This window comes from Oryctolagus cuniculus, chromosome 16 (genome assembly GCF_964237555.1).
Source record: "Oryctolagus cuniculus chromosome 16, mOryCun1.1, whole genome shotgun sequence".
NCBI lineage: Eukaryota > Metazoa > Chordata > Mammalia > Lagomorpha > Leporidae > Oryctolagus > Oryctolagus cuniculus.
The window spans coordinates 30,006,902-30,022,396 of NC_091447.1; positions in this window are offsets into that span (position 1 = coordinate 30,006,902).

Genomic DNA, 15,495 nt, shown 5'->3' on the forward strand with positions numbered 1-15,495 from the left:
TTGCTAGTATTAAACTGGAGACAGCATTGCTTGTGAGGCATACCAATATTTATGTGCAAGTTAGATGAAAAATTGGTGCCAGTTGAACCACAGCACAGTGCTAAGATGTAGATGTAAAATAAGTCCCAGGTTAAGATATATTATTATATGAAAGAATGTGTCTTGTAATTGAGGAAAAATGGTAGTAAATATTATAATGCATCTCTCCATAACATTGAATACTTTGATTCAGTGAATTTGGGTTACTAAGAGAAGTGGAGTTGGGAAGTCAGTAATTTTGTAGATTATAATAATAGTGATCATTCAGTATTCTTGAGTGAGATTTAAGGAACATACAATACTGCTTTAATTTCTTGGCAAGAAGCAAGTAAACCTAAGGTTTCAGATAAGATGAACAGAGAAAGATTAGCCCACCAAAGAGAAAAAAGGTGAAATTTCCTTTTGTATTTCTTAACACAGCAGGTTTTTCTGTGTAGAGCTCAGTATATTCCCCCAGTCTTTGAAGAATCGCAGTCATTATAACATTTTAAAATACTAATTTTAAGAGATTTATTTATTAAAATTTGTGGAATGTGAATTAACATAATATTAGTAGCTATGATTCAAAGCTTTATTTGTCAGCAAATATATTCAGTGCCTACCATGTGTCAGGTAATACTCTAGTGCTTGGAATAAATCAATAAACACGAAAGGCACTACATCACACTTCTGGAGGCCTGGCAGCAAAATTTAAAAACTGTGGAGAAGCTGGAGGTATTTGCTGCTCTTAATTATCTAAATTACACATAAGATATAAGATATAAGAAATGAAAATTTGAGTTTCTTTGTAGACTTTCAAATTGAAATTGGAATAGAGAAAGTTGTGGAAGGAAATACAACTGGAACTTCAATGATGAAAACAAATTTTAAGTTGAATCTGGCTTATTTGCAATAGGCTGATGTGAAAAAAATGGAAAGTGAACGGATTAAATACTTCTAGACTAATCTGACTGGTATTTCTGTGTTCTGGTTTTAGTGTATTTGCTATGAACTTAATCCAGTTTGGGTTGATTTTTTTCATCCAAGAGCTTTTTGTTTTGCTTAAGTAAAGATGAAATACAAGTTTTGAATATATAAATAAAGCTGAAATACAAGTTTTGAATATAGATCTACTGGTTTTGATGATTTTAAAGTCTGAACAGGATGTTCCAATAACCTCAAGTTACCTGATCAATCATCTGTCTCCAGCTTAGAAAAATGACATGTAGAGAAAGAGATTGCTATAACCATTTACTGGCAACTGGATTGCCTGCATTTGTTCCTTTAAGCCATTTCTAAATTTCTGCAGTAAATACTTAACTCTGTAATAGAAAAATTGTCAGTTAATAACTTGACTAGTGTAATAGTAAAACAGTAATCAAATTTACAACACTGGACAATACAAAAATCCACTTAAGAAAAAATTTTCAAAAAGTATTTCAGAAAACATGTAATTTGGAGCCTGTAGTGGCCTTTTGTCCAAAGACTTCTCCAGATAGTTTAGTAAATTATTTCTAGTTTTCTTAAAAGCTATTACTAGTAAGTTATGAGATGTATATGGAGATAGGGAAAAGAAACGTTTGCTTATAATGGTAAGAACTTGCCCTTTGAATTATGCAGTTTAACAAATTTTATGTCTTAACTTCCTTCAGCATATCAAGTGTCCTGTTAAAAAAAGGATTTTCCAGTCCTAATTATGTTCACATAAGGAATAGAGAACTCACCTTTAAATTTTTTCCTCAATTTGTTGTAAAGGTGTTATACTCTTATAAGAACTTTAGTAAAGTTTTATAAGTGTTAGGTGTAATGCATTAATATAAGCCATTTGTTTAAAAAAAAAATGGCTGTATTTGAGTCTGCAAATAAACTGCCATAAGAATTCCAGGCCATGATCTCAGCCTTGTTTCCTTTGCTTAGATCCAGAACAGACTCCTGGAGATAATCTTACCTAACAGAAGTGACCACTTGTAATCAAATCCACTATGCCACATGTCTTTTTTTATTTTATTTTATTTTTTTTGATAAAGGTTAAAAACCCGGAACCCTACATTTTTTTTCCTTTTTATATATATACATATTTGGAAATAGAACACAGAGAACACCCAGAGATAACCACCACTAGTATTTAGACTTTGATAAAGGTATATAAATGCATATGTATGGGGAATTTTCTTAAAACGGATTATACTGCCCATAAGTTTGTTTAACGTGAATATCTTTGTCAGTCAATTAAATTCCACCCTTGTTTTAATGGCTGTAAATTATTCCTTTATAGAATTATAATTTAACAATTTGTTATTGATGGACCCCAGATTTCTAACTTCTCAGTTACAAACTGCAAAGTAATGAGGCATCCACATAAATACATACATACCCACACGTATTTCCTCTGATTTGCTGGTATCAAGAGTGCACTTTAAAATGTCTGCTAGATCCAAATTGTTACCAGGAAAGACTTAACAGATTTATATTTCTATTCCTCTCCCTCTTCTTTTAGGTTTATTGAGTATTTTAATTTTTTAGATTTTGTTTGTGATATCATCTTATTTTAATTTATGTCTTTTATTACTAGTGATATTCATTGTTTCTTTGTTAGCCATATCATTTTTGTTTGTTTATTAACTATTCTTAATGTTTCGTTATTAGGTTTTATCTCTGTTGCTCAGAAGAGTCTTTATATAAGCTCTTTGTGACCTATACAGGTTAATAGAGTGTGATGTAGTCAAGTCAGTTAATGTTTTCCTTATAATTTCTCTAAAAAGCTTTCTTTACTCCCAAGACTGCAATTTGAGTAGTCACACAAAAGTTCTTTTCTGGCTTTCTACTTCTACACTACATTTTAAATTATTTAGTTACATGTTGTGACATAAAGATCCAATTTTACCTTTTTGAATGGCTGTAGCATTTGCTAAATTTCATCCTGCTTTTTTTTTTTTTTTGCAACCATCTTATATGGATTTGTTCTTGAATTTTTGTTCTATGCTGCTATTTTCCATTTATAAGTACTATACTTGTATCCTTACGCATATGACATGAGTATGTACCTCTTTTAACCTTAATTTTTAGTTTTTAAAAGATTCAGTGTGATTTGTTGATAAAATTCTAAGAAACTAATAATATTTCCTGTCTCCCTCCTCTCCCCCTCTTTCCCTCTCACTCTCCTTTCTTCGCCCTTTCTTTAAGCTTTTGAGATAACATTTTAAATTTACACTGTGATGGCCGGCACCGTGGCTCAATAGGCTAATCCTCTGCTTTGCGGCGTCGGCACACTAGATTCTAGTCCTGGTCGGGGCGCCGGATTCTGTCCCGGTTACCCCTCTTCCAGTCCAGCTCTCTGCTGTGGCCCAGGAGTGCAGTGGAGGATGGCCCAAGTGCTTGGGCCCTGCACCCCATGGGAGACCAAGAGAAGCACCTGGCTCCTGCCTTCGGATCAGCATGGTGTGCCGGCCGCAGCGCGCCAGCCGCGGTGGCCATTGGAGGGTGAACCAACGGCAAAAGGAAGAGCTTTCTCTCTGTCTCTCTCTCACTGTCCACTCTGCCTGTCAAAAAAAAAAAATTTTTTTTTTTTTTTTACATTGTGGTAAGAAGGCTTAATACTTCACCTAGTGAGAAGTTTACCAAGTAAAGAGAAAAAATATCCAATATTAGTGGGAATATACACAGTAACTAAACAATAATTGAATGGAGAAATGACCATTTTACCCATAGACAGTAAATTTTAAAGTCAACACAGATCATTAGAACTATAGTAATATAACATTCTTAACCATTGGTTTGTCAAAGGTATAAAAGTTTTACAAAACTATTTGCAGGGACACTGATACACATAGTCATTTCTCCTTCCTTCCTCCTTTCCTCCCTTCCTATCCCACGTGTAAGGGAGAAAATACAGTGTTTGTCTCTCTGGGTCTGGCTTATTTCACTCAACATGATGTCCTACAGCTGTGTCCATTTGCTACAAATTGTAGAATTTCATTCATTTTTATAGCTGAATATATTCCAGTATGTATATATACCACATTTTCTTTATTTTTTCATCTGGTGATGGCTGGACACCTTGGTTGATTCCAAATTTTGGCTATTGTGAACAGCACTGCTATAAACATGGTGGTGCAGGTATCTCATTGATACATTGTGTTCAAGTCCTTTGGGTATGTACCCTGTAGTGGGAATGCTGGATCATATGGGAAGTCTATTTCTACTTTTTAAGGAAATCGCCACATTGTTTTCCACAGTGGCTGCACTGATTGACATTCCCTCCAGTGGTGTTTATGTGTTCCATTTTGTCCACATCTTTGCCAGCATTTGTTAGTCTCTCTGTTTTGGATTTTAGCCATTCTGACAGGGGTGATGCGATACTTCATTGTGGTTTTAATTTGCATTTCCCTGATGGCTAGTGATGTTGAGCGTTTTTCATAATATTTGTTGGCCGTTTGTATTTCATCTTTTTTTAAAGATTTATTTATTTATTTGAAAGAGTTACACAGATGGGGGGGGGGGGTCTTCCAACTGTTGGTTCACTACCCAATTGGCCACAATGGCTGGAGCTGTGCAGACCCGAAGCCAGGAGCCAGGAGCTTCCTCCAGGTCTTCCCACGTGGGTGCAGGGGCCCAAGGACTTGGCCATCTTTCACTGCTTTCTAAAGCCACAGCAGAGAACTGGATTGGAGGAGGAGCAGCTGGGACTCGAACCAGCGCCCATATGGGATGCCGGCACCGCAGGCAGAAGCTTTACCTGCTATGCCACAGTATCGGCCCCTGTATTTCATCTTTTGAAAACTCTCTTAAAGTCCTTTGCCCATTTCTCAACTGGATTGGTTGATTTTTCATTGTTGTTGAGTTTTTAAGTTGCTGATACATTCAGGATGTTAACCTTTGTCAGATACGTGGTTTGTCAATTTTTTCCCATTCTGTTGGATGTCTCTTCACTCTGTTGATCCCTTTGCTGTGCAAAAGCTTCTGAGTTTGATAGAGTCGTATTTGTTTAGTTTTGCTTTTGTTGCCTGTGCTTTGGGGGTCTTATCCAAGAAGTTGTCCCCTACACCAATGTCTTGGAGTGTTTCCCCTTTATTTTCTTCCAGCAACTTCATAGTCACTTCATAATGTCAGGTCTTAAATTTAGGTCTTTGATATCTTCAGTTGATTTTTGTATATGGTGAGAGGTATGGATCTAATTTCATTATCCTACATATATACATCCAGTTTTGCCAGCACCATTTGTTGAAGACATTATTCTTACTCCACTGGATGGTCTGAGCACTTATGTCAAATCAGTTGGCTGTATGCCTGTAGATTACTTTCAGTGCTCTTTATTCTGTTCCATGGATCTATGTGTTGATTTTTATGCCACTACCAAAGCTGTTTTAATTAGTGTGGCTTTGTAGTATGCTTTGAAGTCAGGTATTGTGATGCCTCCTGCTTGATTTTCCTTGTTCAGGTTCACTTTGGCTATTTTGGGTCTTTTGTGGTTCCATTTGAAATTTAGGATTGCTTTTTCTAATTCTGTAAAGAATGTCACTGGTATTTTGTTAGGGGATTGCATTGAATCTGTAGATTGCTTTGGGTAATATAGATATTTTAATGGTATTCTTCTGACCCATGAGCAAGGGGCCAAAGTACTTGGGCCATCTTCTACTGCTTTTCCAGGCCATAGCAGAGTTGGATTGGAAGAGGAGCAGCTGGCATGTGAACAGGTGCCTTTATGGCATGCCAGTGCCACAGGTGGAGGCTGTTAGCCTTCTACATCACAGCACCAGCCAAGATTTCAATCCCTTTAAATGTGTTGAGACCTGCTTTGTGGCCTAATAGGCAGCCGTCTGTCCTAGAAAATGTTTTCCATGTGTTGATGAGAACAAGGTGTATTCTGTAGCTGTTGGGTAAAGTGTCTGTTAGGTCCATTTGCTTGATAGTATGTTTCAATTGCAATGTATCTTTATTGAATTTCTGTCTAGATGATCTGTCCATTGATGAGAGTGGGGTGTTGAAATCACCCACTACTATATTGGAGTCTGTCTCTTCCTTTAGGTCTAGTAGTATTTTCTGTATATATATGGGTGGTCTTGTGTTGGGTATATTATATATTTATGTTATGATGTTATGTCTTGCTAAATTGAACTTTTAACAAAATATAGTGTCCTTTATCTCTTTACGGTTTTAGATTTAAAGTCTATTATTTGACATCAGAATAGCTGTGCCCACTCACTTTTGGTTTCCATTTACCTGGTATTCTTTTTCTAACCCTTCACTTTCAGTTCGTATATCTTTACGTGAAGTGAGTTTGTTGTAGGCCATATGTAATGGGGGAGGGGGAGACGTGGTTTTTTATCCATTCAGTGTTTTGATTGGTGAATTTAATCCATTTACATTCAAGTTTAGTATCGATATATAAGAACTAAGACCTGTCATTTTGTTGATTGGATGATGATTCGACCTGCTGTTAGTAAATTTGGTAGTGTCAAGTGTTTTCATGTTTACTTCTAATGCAGGACACCCTTCAGAATTTTTTAAGGCTGATCTGGTGATGGTGCGAATTCTCTGTTTTTACTTATCTGGAAATATTTATTTTTCCTTCACTTTTAAAGGATACTTCGCTGCATATAATATTCTTGGTGGGAAGTTTTTTTCTTTTAAGATCAAATATATCATTCCACTCTCTTCTGGCCTGTAGGGTTTTCACTGAGAAGTCTGATATTAATCTAATTGGTTTTCCATTATATATAAAACTTGATGCTTTTCTGTTATTGTCTTAGGATTCTCTTCATACTTTTTTTTTTTTTTTTTGACAGGCAGAGTGGACAGTGAGAGAGAGAGAAAAAGGTCTTCCTTTGCCATTGGTTCACCCTCCAATGGCCACCGCGGCCGGCCCGTGGCGCACAGCGCTGATCCAATGGCAGGAGCCAGGTACTTATCCTGGTCTCCCATGGGGTGCAGGGCCCAAGCACTTGGGCCATCCTCCACTGCACTCCTGGGCCACAGCAGAGAGCTGGCCTGGAAGAGGGGCAACCGGGACAGAATCCGGTGCCCCGACCGGGACTAGAACCCCATGTGCCAGTGCCGCAAGGCAGAGGATTAGCCTAGTGAGCCGCAGCGCCGGCCTCTCTTCATACTTTTAAAATCACTGTATTTCAGTTCCTAGGACAGTGTTTAGCATATGCAGGTAATTTGCTGTAGGATACAACTCAAAATTGATTTATCCCGTGGGGGTCAGCATTGTGGTGTAGTGGGTAAAGGTGCTACCTTCGAAGCCTGCATCCGTTATGAGCACTGGTTTATGTCCTAGCTGCTCTGCTTCCAATCCAGCTCTCTGCTATGGCCTGGGAAAAGCAGCAGATTACCCAAGAATTTAGGCTCCTTTTACTCATGTGAGAGACCTGGATGAAGCTCCTGGCTCCTGGTTTTGGGCTGGCTCAGCCCTGGCTGTTCTGTCTTCTGTGAAGTGAACCAGTGGAAGAAAATCTATCTCTGTCTCTCTCTGCCTCTCTTTGTAACCCTGACTTTCTAATAAATATATAAATTTAAAAGTAACAATAATTTATCCCAGTTTCAGTTTTATTCCTGCGTTTTCCATGTGATTTTTAGAATCAGATCATATTGCTCAAATATGATGTTAGGATTTTAATTGGAAACACATTAAATGTTTAAGTTTACTTAGAGAAGTATTCCAGTGAAAGTATAGTAAAATTTATCTTTTTTTAAAAAAGATTTATTTTTATTGACTTGAAAGAGTTACAGAGAGAGGTAGAGACACAGAGAGGTCCTCCATCCGCTGGACCACTGCCAAAATGGCTACAATGGCCGGAGCTAAGCCACTCCAAAGTCAGGAGCCAGGAGCTTCCTCCGGTCTTCCTTCTAATACATATAGTTAGTGTATGTAATCTGCTTTACAGAATTTATTAAGAATTTCCTTTATTCTTGCTAAACATACACATTTTTAAAATATTCCTTGCTTGCTCTGAGAGGTATGTTTTTCAGTATAATTTGTCATATACTAGTTTAATCAGTATTATTTAAACAGTGGTAAGATTCCCTATATCTCTCTCTCTCGAGTAAGGAATGTACAAGTCTTACACTGCTATTATATACTTTACTTTATACAATTGTCTCCAGAAAGTTCATGGAAATGCATGTTATGAAAAAACTGCATAAGTTTAAAAATTTTTACACCAGAATAAAATTAATTCCATTTTTCTAACAGAACTACTCTTCTGTGTCTCATCCATTAGCTTTATATTTTCAGTACTATATTATTCAGAATATAAAGGTCCATAACTACTGAATCTTTGTTCTGTTTTATTTTTTTAGCAGTTTTAGCTGTACTATATCCCATTTTAGTATGACCAGTTACTTGGTCTGCTGTTTTAGCTTGCCTTTTTGTTTTTAAATGCTGCCTTGCTGATTTTGTTTCTGATCTTTTCTGTGTGTGTGTGTGTGTGTGTGTGTGTGTGTGTGTGTGTAGAGAGACAGTGAGAGAGCGAGCTTCTGTTGATTTGTAATGTATACATATTATTTCCTGTTCACTTTTAAATATTGTAGCGATATATTTAAACCTATTTTTTTAAAAAGATTTATCTCAAAGTCAGTTACATAAATAGGGAGACAGAGATCTTCCATCTGCTGTTCACTCCCCAGATGTCCACAGTGGCCAGGGCTGGGCCAAGGCAGAGGCAAGAGCTTCCTTCAGGTCTCCCATGTGGGTGGCAGAGGATCAAGCACTGCAGCTTTCCCAGGCCATTGACAGGAAGCTGGATTGGAAGTGGAGCAGCCAGGACATTAGTTTTGGATGCTGGCATGCATGTGGTGGCTTTACCTGCTATGACACAATGCCTGCCCCGAAGCCTATTTGTTGAATGAATAACTTCAGGAATAAAAGAGGTAAGGACAGTGAGTTCTATGTTTGCTAGAAGGAAAGGGCATAAATTTCTAGCAATGGAATCCTTTGCTTTGAGAGTTTAGATCTCCAGTAAATGCTCAAATTTGACAATCTCAAGCCACACTTGAACTCAAAATTTCAGACTTGGCTGAGCATCAAGACTACATGTTAAGCTTATATTTAATGTAATTTTTGAAACTTCAATATAACATTTATTAAAGCTGATTAAGTGCACTTAATGCATTTTTATGTTTAAAACACCCATGTAGCAAGATGAAGGATATCTGTCACTCCCAAAGGGTCATCCTTCTTTCCAGCCAGCAGCCCTATGAGTTTTGCCTATTCTTAAGCCCCATGCTAATGGACTCAGAATATACTCTAAACAACTCTGTTCCAATAAGGCCTCGTAAATGAGGTAGACACAGCATAAAAACTATTTCAGAAGACATTTAAAAGTCATTTCAGAGAATTTGAATAAAAATCTTTATACAAAAACCAAAAATGTAACTAGCAGCTCAGACTGCTTTACTCAAGAATTCTCCCAAACATTTAAAGTGAAAGTAATAATTTTAAATATTCTTAACATGTTCCAATTTCTTTTAATGAGTTCAGCATAATTCTGACACCAGAACCTGATGTGTCCTCTACTAAAATGTTACAAGCCAATATCGCTCATGAACGTCCGTGAACATCCATAATAAAATAAATTGAATAAAAATATCCAAAGTAAAATGGAAAATTTGGAGGTTAAAAAATAAAAGGTAATGTATTATAATACCATTGCTGTTTATTCCAGGAATGTTAATTATTAGAAATCTTAACGACATTCACAGAGTAAGCAAAAAAAAAAAATGACTATCTTCAATAAATGACGAGTATAGAACATCCATTTTTTATAACAATGCTCAGAACACTAGAGATAGACAGGAACATACTTAATTTGATAATACATCCATAAGAAAACAAACCTAGTGGAAATACTGAAAATTGTCTCTGAGGCCCAGAACAAGGAAGGGTGTTTACAGTTTATGATGTCTTGTTAGATTTACTGGATGTTCAAAACCACAGGCTAAAGAGAAAAATGTATTTATTTGCAGATGACATGATTGTGTACATGGAAAATCCAAAAGAATATATAAACTAATTCAGCAAAGAAATTGAGTTATTTTTTCACAAATGAAAAAATAAATTGTGCTATATATATACTAACACAAGCAGTACAGAAATGAAAGAAAGAGAAAGAAAAGAAAGATTATTATTATAGTCTTTCCTTGGTATGGTGAGGGATTGGTTCTGGGACTGGGACCTGCTGCAGATGCCAAATCCAAGCGTACCCAAGTTATTTACATTCTTAATAAAATGGTGTAATATTTATGTATAACATATTTGCATATCCTCCTACATACTTTAATTCACCTCTAGATTCCTTAAAATGCCTAATGCATTGTAAATATTATGTGAATAGTGGCTAAGGTGTATTGTTGAGGATATAATGACAACAAATGAATGATTGTTCAGAACAGTTAGTTTGGTGGTTTGAATGCATGCATATAAAATCCAGAGAGGACCAACTATATTTACAGAATGACATTAAAAGCCATCAAATATTTAGCAAGAAATCCTAAAAGATGTACTTCTGCACTGAAACCTGTTAAGACATTGCTGAGAGAAATTAAAGAAGACCTGAAACCAGGGATAAAGAGAAGGATTAAGTTCATGGATTGGGAGCCTCGGTAGTAAGTCAATTCCACTCATAAAATGGTCTGTAGGTTAAATGCAGTTCTAATCAGAATCTCAACAGATGTGTGTGTGTAAATTAACATGTTGATACTAAAATTTATGAAAATACAGAACTAGTAAAAAAGAGCATAGTTGAACTTACTCTACCTGATTTCTAGCTTAATATAAAGCAACAGCTATTCAGTGTGGTATTGGCACAAAAGGAGGTTGCCCAACAGAACAAAAATACAAGTCCAGAAATAGACCTCACAAATAATTTTCACCTTCTTGCAACTCAGTGTTGATGAAATAATCTTTTCACTAAATGCTGCTGGAGATATTCATTTCCATGGAGGAAAGAAAGCAAGAATGACCCCTGTATTACATCATATTCAAGCATTGATTTGTGAAAGATCATAGATGTAAATACAAAAGGTGAAACATCAGAGCTTTTAGAATAAATATTTTGCATGATTGAACACAAAAAGCACTAACAATTGTTAAATTTAGTAACAAGTATATGTATTCCTGTGATTAGTCTAAACAGTAACTGCAGTACTAAGTCTAGACCTTCAGAACAGTTTTTAGCCTTTTTAACTTTATATAAAGGGAATATATTTCATGTATTTCATATTTACAGTTTTAAGAACAATAATATATCTCACCCTTTCTCCCTCTTCTTCCTTCCTTGTTTTAATTTCTGCAATAATATACTATCAGTCTACTTTATAATCACAAGCTTATTCCTCCATTAAATAAAGAATTCAACAAGTAATAGAAAAACCACTGTTTCTTAGGAGTATAGACAAGAGCTATAAACACTCAAGTCTCAAGATGTCAATTTCACCTATGTACACTTTCTTGTGTGTACTGTATGTATTAAGGAATATATACACAGCAGAGATAACATCATATTTGTCTTTCTGACACCGACTGACTTCACTAAACATAATGGTCTCAAACTGCATTCATTTTGTTGCAAAACATAGGAATTTATTCTTTTTTTATGACTGAGTAGTATTCTGTAATGTACATAAATCACATTGTCTTTATCCAGTCATCAATTGATGGATATCTGGGTTGACTCCTTATCTTAGCTATTTTGAATTGAGTTGCTACAAACATGAGGGTACAGATAACTTATATGCTGATTTCAATTCCTGGGTCATATGGTAGATCTATTTTCAGCTTTCTGAGGGATCTCCAAACTGTCTTTCATAATGGATGTATTGTTTACATTCCCACCAACATCCTCACCAGCATTTGTTGTTTTTGATTTTTGGATAGCCATTCTAATGGGTGAGAAAAAACATCACTGTGGTTTTTGTTTGCATTTCCCTGATGGCTAGTGATCCCGAGCATCTTTTCATATGTCTGTTGGCCATTTGTATTTCACCCTTTGAAAATGCATGTTCAGGGGTCAGCACTGTATGAGGTGGGTTAAAACCCCAGCCTGCAGCACCAATATCCCATATGGGTGCCAGTTCGAGTCTCAGCTATTCCTCTTCTAATCCAGCTATCTGCTATGGCCTGAGAAAGCAAAAGATGGCCCAAGTTTTTGGGCCCCTGCACCAGCGTGGGAGACCTGGAAGAAGTTCTTGGCTTCGGATCAGCTCAGCTCTGGCCATTCCAGTCATTTGATGAGTTAACCAATGGAATGAAAGACTCCCTCTCTGGCTTTACCTCTCTCTGTAACTCTTTCAATTAAATAAAATAAATCTTTTTTTTTTTTTTTAAAGTGCATGTTCATATTTCTAGCCCATTTCTTAACTGGGTTGTTTGGTTCATTGATGCTCAATTTGTTTCTTTATCAGATGTATAGTTTGCAAATATTTTCTTCCATACTGTTGGCTGTCTCTTCACTTTGTTGGGTGTTTACTGTCCAGAAGCTTCTTAGCTTGATGTAATCCCATTTGTCTATTTTTGCCTATGTTTCGGGATCTAAGAAATCTTTGCTTACGCCAATGTTTTGCAGTGTTTCCCCTATGGTTTCTCTTGTAATCTGATGGTTTTAGGTCTTAGGTTAGATACTTGATCCACTGTGACTTGATTTTTGTTGAGAGTGTGAGGTAGGGGTCTTGTTTTGTACTTCTGCATGTGGAGAACCAATTTTCCCAATACCATTTGTTGAAGAGACTGTCTTTTGTCTAGGTAATGATTTTTACCTTGTTGGTCAAAGACTAATTGGTTTTAGATGTGTAGATTAATTTCTGGGGTTCCTAATTTGTTCCACTGGTCCACATTTCTATTTTTGTGCCAGTACCAGGCTATTTGAATTATAACTGCCCAGTGATGTGCCTTGAAATTTAATATTGTGATGACTACAGCTTTGCTTTTAAGATTGTTTTAGCTATTCAGAGTATTTTGTGTTTTCATATTAATTTTAGGGTATTTTTTTCTAGATCTGAGAAGAATGTCTTGGTATTTTGATTATGATTGCATCGAACCTGTAAATTGCCTTGGATAGCATGGATATTTTGATAATATTCTTCTAATGAACATGAAAGATTTTTCCATTTTTTCTGTCTTCTATTTTTTTCCTTAGTGTTTTGTAATTTTCATCATAGAGATCTTTCGCAACCTTGGTTAAATTTTATTCCAAGGTTTTAAATATAGCTATTGTGAATAGGAATGATCTTGGAAATTCTTTTACATCCATGACATTATTTATATAAAGGCTACTGATTTTGGTGCATTGATTTTAGATCCTGAAATTTGACAAATTTTATGAGGTCCAAAAGTCTCTTAGTATGGTCTTTTGCTTCCCCTAAGCATACGATCATATCATCTGCAAACAGGGATAGTTTGAGTTCCTTCTTTCTCATTGTTATCATTTTAATTTCTTTTTCTTGTCCAATGGCTCTGGTTAAAAATTCTAAAACTATATTTAACAGTAATGGTGAAAGTGGACATCCTTTTCTGGTTCCAGATCTTAGTGGGAATACTTCCAGCTTTGCCCATTCAAAATAATGTTGGCTGTGGGTCTTTCATATGTTGCCTTGATTGTTTAGGTATATTTTTTCTTTTTAAGATTTATTTACTTATTTGAAAGTCAGAGTTACACAGAGAGAGGAGAGGCAGAGAGAGCGAGAGAGAGGTCTTCCATCTGATGGCTCACTCCCGATTGGCTGCAAGGGCCAGAGCTGCGCCGATCTGAAGCCAGGAGCCAGGAGCCAGGAGCTTCTTCCCCGTCTCTCACGTGGGTGCAGGGGCCCAAGGACTTGGGCCATCTTCTACTGCTATCCTGGGCCATAGCAGAGAGCTGGACAGGAAGTGGAGCAGCTGGCGCCCATATTGGACACCAGCGCTTCAGGCCAGGGCGTTAACCCACTGCACCACAGCGCCGGCCCCAAGGTATATTTTTTCTATACCCAATTTGCTTAAGGCTTTTATCTTGAAAGGATGTATTTTATCATATGCATTCTCTGCATCTATGGAGATAATCATATGGTTTTTATTATTCAATTTGCTAACGTGATATATCTCATTTATTGATTTGTGTATATTGAACCACCTTTGCAACCCAGGAAAAAAAGTCCCACTAGCTCTGAGTGAATGATCTTTCTGATGTGTTCTTGGATTCAATCAGCAAGCATTTTGTTGAGGATTTTTGCATGTAAGTTCTTCAGGGATATTAGTCTCTAGTTCTCTTTCATTGTTGAATCTTTTTCTGGTTTTGGAATTAAGGTGATGCTGGCCTCCATTTCCATTGTTTTCAGTAGTTTAAGAATAATTGGGATTAGTTTTTTTAAATAAGATTTATTTATTTATTCAAAAGTCAGAATTACACAGAGAGAGAAGAGGCAGAGAGAGACAGAGAGGTCTTCCATCCACTGGTTCATTCCCCAGATGGCTGCAACGGCTGAAGCTGTGCCAGTCTGAAGCCAGAAGCCAGAAACTTCTTCCAGGTCTCCCCCGTGGGTGCAGGGGCCCAAGGACTTGGGCCATCTTCTGCTGCTTTCCCAGGCCACAGCAGAGAGCAGGATCAGAATTGGAGCAGCTGGGTCTCGAACCAGTGCCCTTATGGGATGCCGGCACTACAGGCCAGGCTGTTAGCACGCTGTGCTACAGCGCTGGCCCTGGGATTAGTTATTTTTTAAACATCTGGTAGAATTCAGCAGTGAAAGCACTGGTTCTGGGCTTTTCTTTGTTGGGAGGGTCTTTATTACTGATTCAATCTTTGTCTTGGTTATTGGTCTATTTAGGTTTCCTATTTCTTTGTGCCTTGATTTTGTTAAATTTTGTGTCCAAAAATCTATCCATTTCTTCACGATTATCAAATTTGTTGGCATACAGCTGTTCGTAGTAATTCCTAATGATTCTTTTTTATTTCTGTGCTATCCAATGTAACATTTCCTTTTTTTCTTTTTTGTCTCTGGTTTTATTAATTTGGGTATTCCCCCCCCCCTTTTGTTTTAATTGGGCCAATGATGTATCAACTTTATTTAAAGATTTATTTTATTTGGGGCTGGCACTATGGCTCAGCGGGTTAAAGCCCTGGCCTGAAGTGCCGGCATCCCATGTGGGCACCGGTTCTAGTCCTGGCTGTTCCTCTTCTGATACAGCTCTCTGTTATGGCTTGGGAAGGCAGTGGAGGATGGTCCAGGTTCTTGGGCCCCTGCACCCACGTGGGAGACCCAGAAGAAGCTCCTGGCTCCTTGCTTCGGATTGGCTCAGCTCTGGCTGTTGCAGCCATCTGGGGAGTGAACCAGTGGAAAGAAGACCTCTCTCTCTCTGTCTCTACATCTCACTGTAACTCTGTCTTTCAAGTAAATAAAATAAAATTAAAAAAAAGAGATTTATTTATTTGAAAGAGTTACAGAGAGGCAGAGGGAGAGAGGGAGAGAGGGAGAGAGAGAGAGGGAGAAAGAGAGAGAGAGAGAGGTCTT